At 41.0% G+C, this 7232-nt stretch overlaps 1 long non-coding RNA gene across 1 annotated transcript; it reads right to left on the reverse strand.

Annotated features, from left to right (window-relative positions):
• Positions 1-484: 484 nt before the first annotated feature.
• LOC106512522 (uncharacterized) lies at positions 485-1786 on the reverse strand. Its single transcript, XR_001309688.1, has 2 exons — positions 1750-1786; positions 485-835 (listed from the first exon to the last, which is right to left on the reverse strand). It is a non-coding gene; the product is annotated as an uncharacterized LOC106512522 (long non-coding RNA).
• Positions 1787-7232: the final 5446 nt, after the last annotated feature.

The following is a 7232-nucleotide window of genomic DNA, read 5'->3' on the forward strand; positions in this document are numbered from 1 at the left end:
GCCACCACCTGGTATCAGTGATTGTCTTTACAAGGATACAACAGTGAGTATTACAGATATTGAGCTAAAAATTGGTGTGATCATCGCTGGCAGTCACATACAAAACGTAGCTCAAGTGTTGACAGATCGCACAAGATCACTAAGTATTGATGGTGACAATCAAGACCACTTTAAAATGTTTGGCTGATGGGATTAGTGAAGGTTTAAAACATGTGCAGAGTACCTAATGTATTAAGTCCAGTAACACAACCTGTGGACGATCTGTGCTTTATGCACTAATTATATCAGGTGTGGTACAGTTCATCACATATTTTTTTTCCTTTAAGAGCACAGAGGAGTATAACTGTGGGAGGTACAGTGTAACACAATCAGTAACACAATGTTTACAGTGTGTCTCAGATCTGTTTGATCTTTTATCCACCTTACAAATGGCTCTATCAAGACAGAAGCAAAAAKAAAAGAAAAAAAAACATCTGAGGCGGTATCATGTTTCAACAGATGTATTCTCCTCTGACAGGTCGAGTAAAGGTATAAGAAAGGCAGGCTTTACCCTCCTAAACTGTGTGCTGTCATCTTTACAAAGTGTGTTCAGAGGGTGTGAAAGGGATCATTAGTTGCGTGGCAGCGGAAGCAGCCACGTTGTCAGCTACCTGCTATTTACTTCCCCTCATTACTGTACGCTGGCTGGCGCTGGTGGGAGTGTCAACATCATTAACATGACTGTCATTAGTCCTGTCCCACACTGCATGGAGAAGTTAGTCCTGGGGAGAAAAATGAAGCACCGTTCACCACCGACGTCTCTGCTGCTGGAAGTGCTGGGAATGCCTCCATTTAGCTAAATTGTATAAAAGAAGGAAGAAAGAAGGAGAAGTTGAAATAACTTATTGATAGATGCTTTTCTGTAGAGATTATGCCACTTTAGAGACAAATTAATTCAAGACAATGCAAACTCAATGGCAAAATGTGGAAAAAGTAATGCAGGAGTTYGAGAAAAGGTACAAAATGTTCAAAGCAGAATTCACTATTTTAGCAGTTAAATGCATTTGTTGTGTACTTGGATGCAGAAAATTTGAATTTAGTCTCTCCCTGTGCTGCCTAGATTGATGTATTTTAATTGGGCTGTTTATTTTCAATGCCTTCTTTTTTTTTTCTATTTTCTTTGATGTTTTCTGAAGAATTGTCACCATATTTGTGATGGAAATGCTAAATAAGGACTTACCAACTACAATTTTGTCGTCTTCACTCTCCTCTCCTTCTGGGTCAGACTCCAACCTGGACATATTTTATTAATTTGTAAATAAAAGGTTTCTGTGCCGCTATATAGTCATAAACCCCTCCATCAAACTGGAACAGACAACTCTGGAAGCTGGAGGAGGGCGAGGTGTGAGGTGCCTCGTTTGGATTTAAAGAGACAGACTCAAAATGAGTTGATCTGAGACACACCGCAAATAAGGGGTGAAAGAGGGGCTTGTGGAGTTACAATAAGGAGGAACTCAGACAAAAGCATTGCATCTCCAATTTGTTTAGACCTGAATGATTTAAATGTGAAAAAGAAGGATTTAAAAGCATGCTAAGTCTACTTTAAACAGTTATAAGGTAAAKGTATGCATTTTAACACACATAACTGTGCAAATCGGGCCAATCTAAAAACACTGGAATGAGCTTACATGTTGTTTTGTTTACCTAAAATATCTTGCTTTTTGACATCTACAGCATGAACAAACCAGATACAAACAGGCTCTCTCACACCTTGTCATCAGCTTGACTTGTCTGGATGTTATTTTAGCCAACTTCAAGGCCTCAGCAGCAGCTGCAATCACTTATGGCAGTCTGCCTCAGTGCTAAGCCCCTTTATGCCCCCAACTATTGCTTCCCATCAGCCTTGGGGGGATACAGCTCCTTGCACTCAGTTTCAACCCTTCTGCTCTCTGTCTTGCCTCGCCGAGACCTCCCYGACCTCTGCAGAGGTGACTGGAGAAGAGGAGCATCCCCGGAGCGAGGCGGCGCAGGACGCGTTCCTGAGCAAAGCGACTCTGAGTGGCTCCACTGTGTTTCCACATGCCTTTTGTGCAGAGCTCCAGTTCACAGTGGGACGGGCTTTCGGGGCACAGCGCCGTCCAATGGCAGGGCTGGCTTTGCTGTGTGGCTCGTCTGATATACGGGGCGTCATTAAKTCAGCGCATTCCTCCTCCCTGTGGCCCAGGCGGTTGTGGGGCCCGAGGCCCAGAATCACAGTGGCAGAGCCGGTGCTCTCTGTGGAGCACTGCACAGCCAAGGGGAGCAGCTGCAGACCAGCATATCCACCTCCTTCCCACAGCCACACCACATCCCTCCATAACAGGAAGCTCTTAACATAATCCATCTCAGCACCCTCTGCAGCCATGAAGAATATGCTGTTTGCTGTCTCTTTTTTTAGCTGCCAAGCTTGTTTTCTGCTTCAACTGCACCAAACCGTTTAGACAAAATATAAAATGATGGTTCTAAGTGACGTCAGGCTAAGTTGGGAGAGATTGTTTGAAAATAACATATTAAGATACAGCTGATCTCTGTTAAAACGTGTATTTAATTATTGTTTTTTATAATGTAATATAAAATATTTTGGTGATTCTGAATGAATTAGCTGCTGTACACCTTTTTTCCCTCCTTCTATATTGTCACAGCAGACACAAAAGGAAAAAAAAACTGACTATAACATGAGTAATGAGGGATTTTTGGGGCTGCTTTGCCCTCTAGTGGTGGCTGACAGTTTCAGAGCCCAGCCTCTGCCTCCTCCTCCTCTTCCTCCAGCTCACCACCAGGCAGCCAGAGCACAAACTCCTTTTTTTAACCACTGTGAACATGTCAGGAGACGACTTGTCAGTCTGAGTGGGGTTTAAATTCAGCAACTTTGTAAATTCCCGCACACTGACAGTAAAAACGAAAATAGCTGTTACAGGTTTCAGCACTTTATGAAACTTTACAAGCCGACTTTAATATTTACAAGGCTCCTAAAACCCCTGGCAGGACACTCATGCCTGACCCAAGCGTTTAGTGGCATACCACGAGCTGTGACGGAGGGGAAGAGGTGGATTAAGGAAACACTCTGAGCAACTGTTTGATGGAACAGCTTTACGGTTTGTTGTAGGACTGATTTACTCGTGGAAGTGAAGAAGAAACTTAATGGCACAGAGGATTTAACCCTCTTTAATGGAGACAAAATTAATATTGCCTAATATATTTGATGGTGTAATGCTTTTTATAAAGTTTAATTTATTGTTGTGTGTTTTCGCCTGTGTGTCGTGAGATATACACATAAAGAGAGATGCTTTATTTACTATTCCCATAATTTCTTTGAGGAGTAAAAATATACCTCAGTTCTTGGCTGCAACTCTGTTAAATAGAAACAGTGTGGTGAGGAGGTACTTCCTGAACACTGTTCCTGTGTGTGTATGTGTTTGTGTGTGTGTTTGTGTGTGTGTGCATGTGTGTGTGTGTGCAGAGCCCAGCAGAAATTGATGTTGGTGTTGTTGAAAAGCCCTTAGCTTCCCCTCACTGACTGACAGTGGGTATAATGAGACAAACGGCGTGCCATTTGCTGCATGTCTGACTCAGCTGCGTTGACCGGGCCAACTGGACTGGCGTGACTTTCAGCTCTGGCTTATCTCTCTGGCACAGCATTGGTCACTTCACACCCAGCCACTTGATCACCCACATTTGTACGGAATCACTGACACAGAGGCAGGTCAGCGCTCGGCGTGCTGAGCTGTACGCGGTTTGCTTGGTCAGATTACTTCAAAACACATTCAGTTGCAGAATACAAATTATATGCCAAGCTTTGGAATTAGTCAGATGATTCATTGGATTACAGCTTTTCCAGATAATCTAACTCGAATTGCAGTTTTTAAAATTTAATTAGGTTATAGACAATCAAAACCAGACATTATTGCAACTTATAKTGAAGCTGCTGTTCAGACATTTTTAAAGTGGGGTTCTGTGGGAATGTTACGAGAAATTGTTATTTTACCTCTTTTTGGTCAACCTCAGCTTGGAGTAATATAAATTTAGCATAAAAAGTGAGGGAATTTGTGTTTGGTAGATTTTTATTTATTTGTATTTATTTAATTTTTTGCAACAATGCTTCTTGCCAATAAGTACTATACCATTGGAAAGCCTGTTAATGCCCCTTTTAATTGATGCCACGTTTGTAAGGAACCTGCATTTGTGGGATGAGCTAAGAGCTGAGTGGGTTGCACGCATAAAATATTTGCCAAATTTTCTCTGCCAAACAGCTTATTTTACTGTTGCTATTATTTCATAAACCCTTGCATCACCACTAAGTTGCATTGCACAGTTAGAGAGCATACAGCAGCAGATACTAGCTGCAGCATGGGGAAACTTCCTGCAGGAATTTCTGCCAGAATTACTTGTAAAATGAACCTTTTTGTGATTAGAGTTGATTTAAGATTGCAGCAAATGCTTTTGCTACAAACTTCAATCTGAATTAAACTTTATTTCTCTAAACTCAGGTCATTATTTGGTGACATAATACAATAACAATATATGTACAAGAGGTCGAGCCCAGGTTATTGGTGGAATGTTGGTCTTCTGAATTTTGATCTTAATGTGCCTTTAATAACTTTGAATCCAAGATAATATATTTGGAAAACATATTCTATTAATTATTAATAATTGATTGTTTTGCTCTGAGACAACTATGTTGCCTCTGTGTGTGTGTGTGTGTGTGTGTGTTGGGGGGGTAGTGCAGACTAAAGAAATATATTTTTATTGTAAGTTTGACTAAAACTTAGCTAAGCTAGTACAGAATAGTATTGCAATATTAGCATGGTAATAATACAGTGTATCAGTGAAGGATAAAAATGTSAACACAGTACCTGCCCAAAACCTCAATCAATTTAAAGGAAGCAAAAATTACTTCCGTTTTTCTGTGGGTTTAATGTGTATATTTGTAGATTAAACATATTATTGACAGAAGTTGGTGTAAGTCCTTCACAAATCTGCAGCGAACCTGCACTGAAAAGTTGAGCAAGACAAAATACTTCCATATCCCACACACACAAAGTGAAAGTCTGTTTGCTGACACAGAAAGCCTACACCCATCAGGCAAAATAAATGTTACACCAAATAGRAAAGCAATTTTGCAATGCATCACTTTAAGTGAGTGGACCTCTGTGTGGCAAGCAGCTTCTCTTAACCTTTCCTTAATTTGTCTTGTCTTGTTATAAGCTTTCAGGGAACAACAATATCCTTTCAGTCCAGAGTGAGCGGACTCAATGTGCTCATGTTCAAACCCTGAACAGAGCTGACTTTGGGTTGCATTTGCTTCCTGCTATTGTTAGGTTTTTTTTTTACTTCTCTTATTCAAAGAAAGCTTAAAAACAGCAGCATTGTAACATGATTCAGAGAATAGAGTTCTGTCGAAATGAAAGATTTATGGGAGAAAAGTCACAGCAACTTTCACTAAGATGTTACTATCGCCAGCTTTCCTCAGCAGACAAACATCAAACACTTCTTTTCAACAATGAGCTGATAAGGAAAAACTATCTCAGTGTTATCTGAGGGGGGCAGCGACCTCACTTCCAACTCGTATAAAAGGTCACAGGAAAGTATTACCAACTTCCTCTGTATAACGATTAATAGCTCATTTACAACAGCTATTGTTCRCATGATGAACAAATAGTTATTGCTGTTGGTGTTAATATATCAGTGCCTCGCCAAGTGAAGAGGACATCATCACTCTGCTCCAATAAGCTGACATATTCTGGTTGTTTTGTCGCCACAAGAAGGAAGTTGTAGATGAAAGAAGCTCCCTGAGCAGGAAACCTCTTGCTCATCACAACTAGAGTCACCTTGAAAACACGGTGGTCCTCAGCAGACCCCCACACAGAGCTCGTACTGTGACGGGGATCAATGTGCTCCTCTCCTTTGTGCCTCAGAACAGCATTCATGCGACCATTTAAACTGTTAAAAATAGCCTCAGAGTGTGCGAGGTGATCTTATTCCAGCAGAGTGGGAAGCAGCATGTTTCGGATTGACAAGTTGAATTTTTAGGACTTGTTTATGTTGTGTTTATTCCCTTTCATTCCCTGGACATTTCGGTAACTCCAACCTTTCATTAAGCCTTATTATGCGCAGCACTCACTCAACATCTGGCCCGGGGCTCCCAGAATGCCTCGTTTGCCGTGCTTTTTTATTGCAGTCATATAGTTAGAGCTGTAAATGCCTGTGTGGCTGTGTATTGTTTGCTGTTGTGGAGAACACACAGTATTCTCACCCACAGCATGGAGTGTTAATATGCACAGTCACAGATCCCCATGAAAACCTCTCAACAAGTTGTGTTTATGTGTAGATTTTAGTGCAGAAAGGCTATGATATTTTTTTAAACAAAAGCTTTATTAGAAAGCATCATTAGCAGCTTTTAGACAAGAGGTGGGATTTCCAGTAGCCTTTTGTCTGGGATTGGGTGAATGAGTGGCACACTGCAAGGGAACTGGCAGCTCCATAACTCCCTCAGACAGGATTGTCATCTGTGTCAATGACCCACGAGGGAGACGGCCCTGATATCAAACCCAATGCTGATGGATGAGCAACGCTCCAGCTCTTAAAACACTGTCACGAACAGGTTCCTTTATAGCCTGTCACCCTGTGCATGTGGGTATTTGTGAGCGAGAGTGCACCGATGTCGAGCAATGGTCAGCCATGTTTTCCTGGAATGCTGCAGTCATCTTTAACTCACAGGACTTTGACCATTTTTAATATTTTTTTGTGTGTGTGGCTTTGCAGGATATGCCTGGAGGAAAAATAAATAAAAGCATAAGTTTCCATAAGTGACATAAAGAGACATAGCTAAAGGTGCTGTCATAATGGTTGCATTTTATTGAACCAAATTTATGTTTTTCCCCAAAATGGTTTTAATTGTAGATTTCAAATGGAATAAGCAAGCCGTTTCCTTTCTTTATAGAAATAAACTCTGTTTTAAAATTTATAAACATGTTCTTATTATTGTTTGTCATTATCAGATTTTTATAAGTGCCTCTAACGTTTTTTAAAAAAAGGTATATGTCATTCCCCACACAGATAAATGGCAGGTCTGAATAGGTGTTGAATGTGAGACAGATTTAATACTGGAAGGCTTCATGAAGGTGTTACAAAACCACATGTCAAGCATTACTCACCAGCCCTGCACTGCCTCGCTTGCACGGCCTCATTGTCTCATTGTTCTGCCTCGCTCCTTT

Source organism: Austrofundulus limnaeus, unplaced genomic scaffold, assembly GCF_001266775.1.
Source record: "Austrofundulus limnaeus strain Quisiro unplaced genomic scaffold, Austrofundulus_limnaeus-1.0 Scaffold9, whole genome shotgun sequence".
Taxonomy (NCBI): Eukaryota; Metazoa; Chordata; class Actinopteri; order Cyprinodontiformes; family Rivulidae; genus Austrofundulus; species Austrofundulus limnaeus.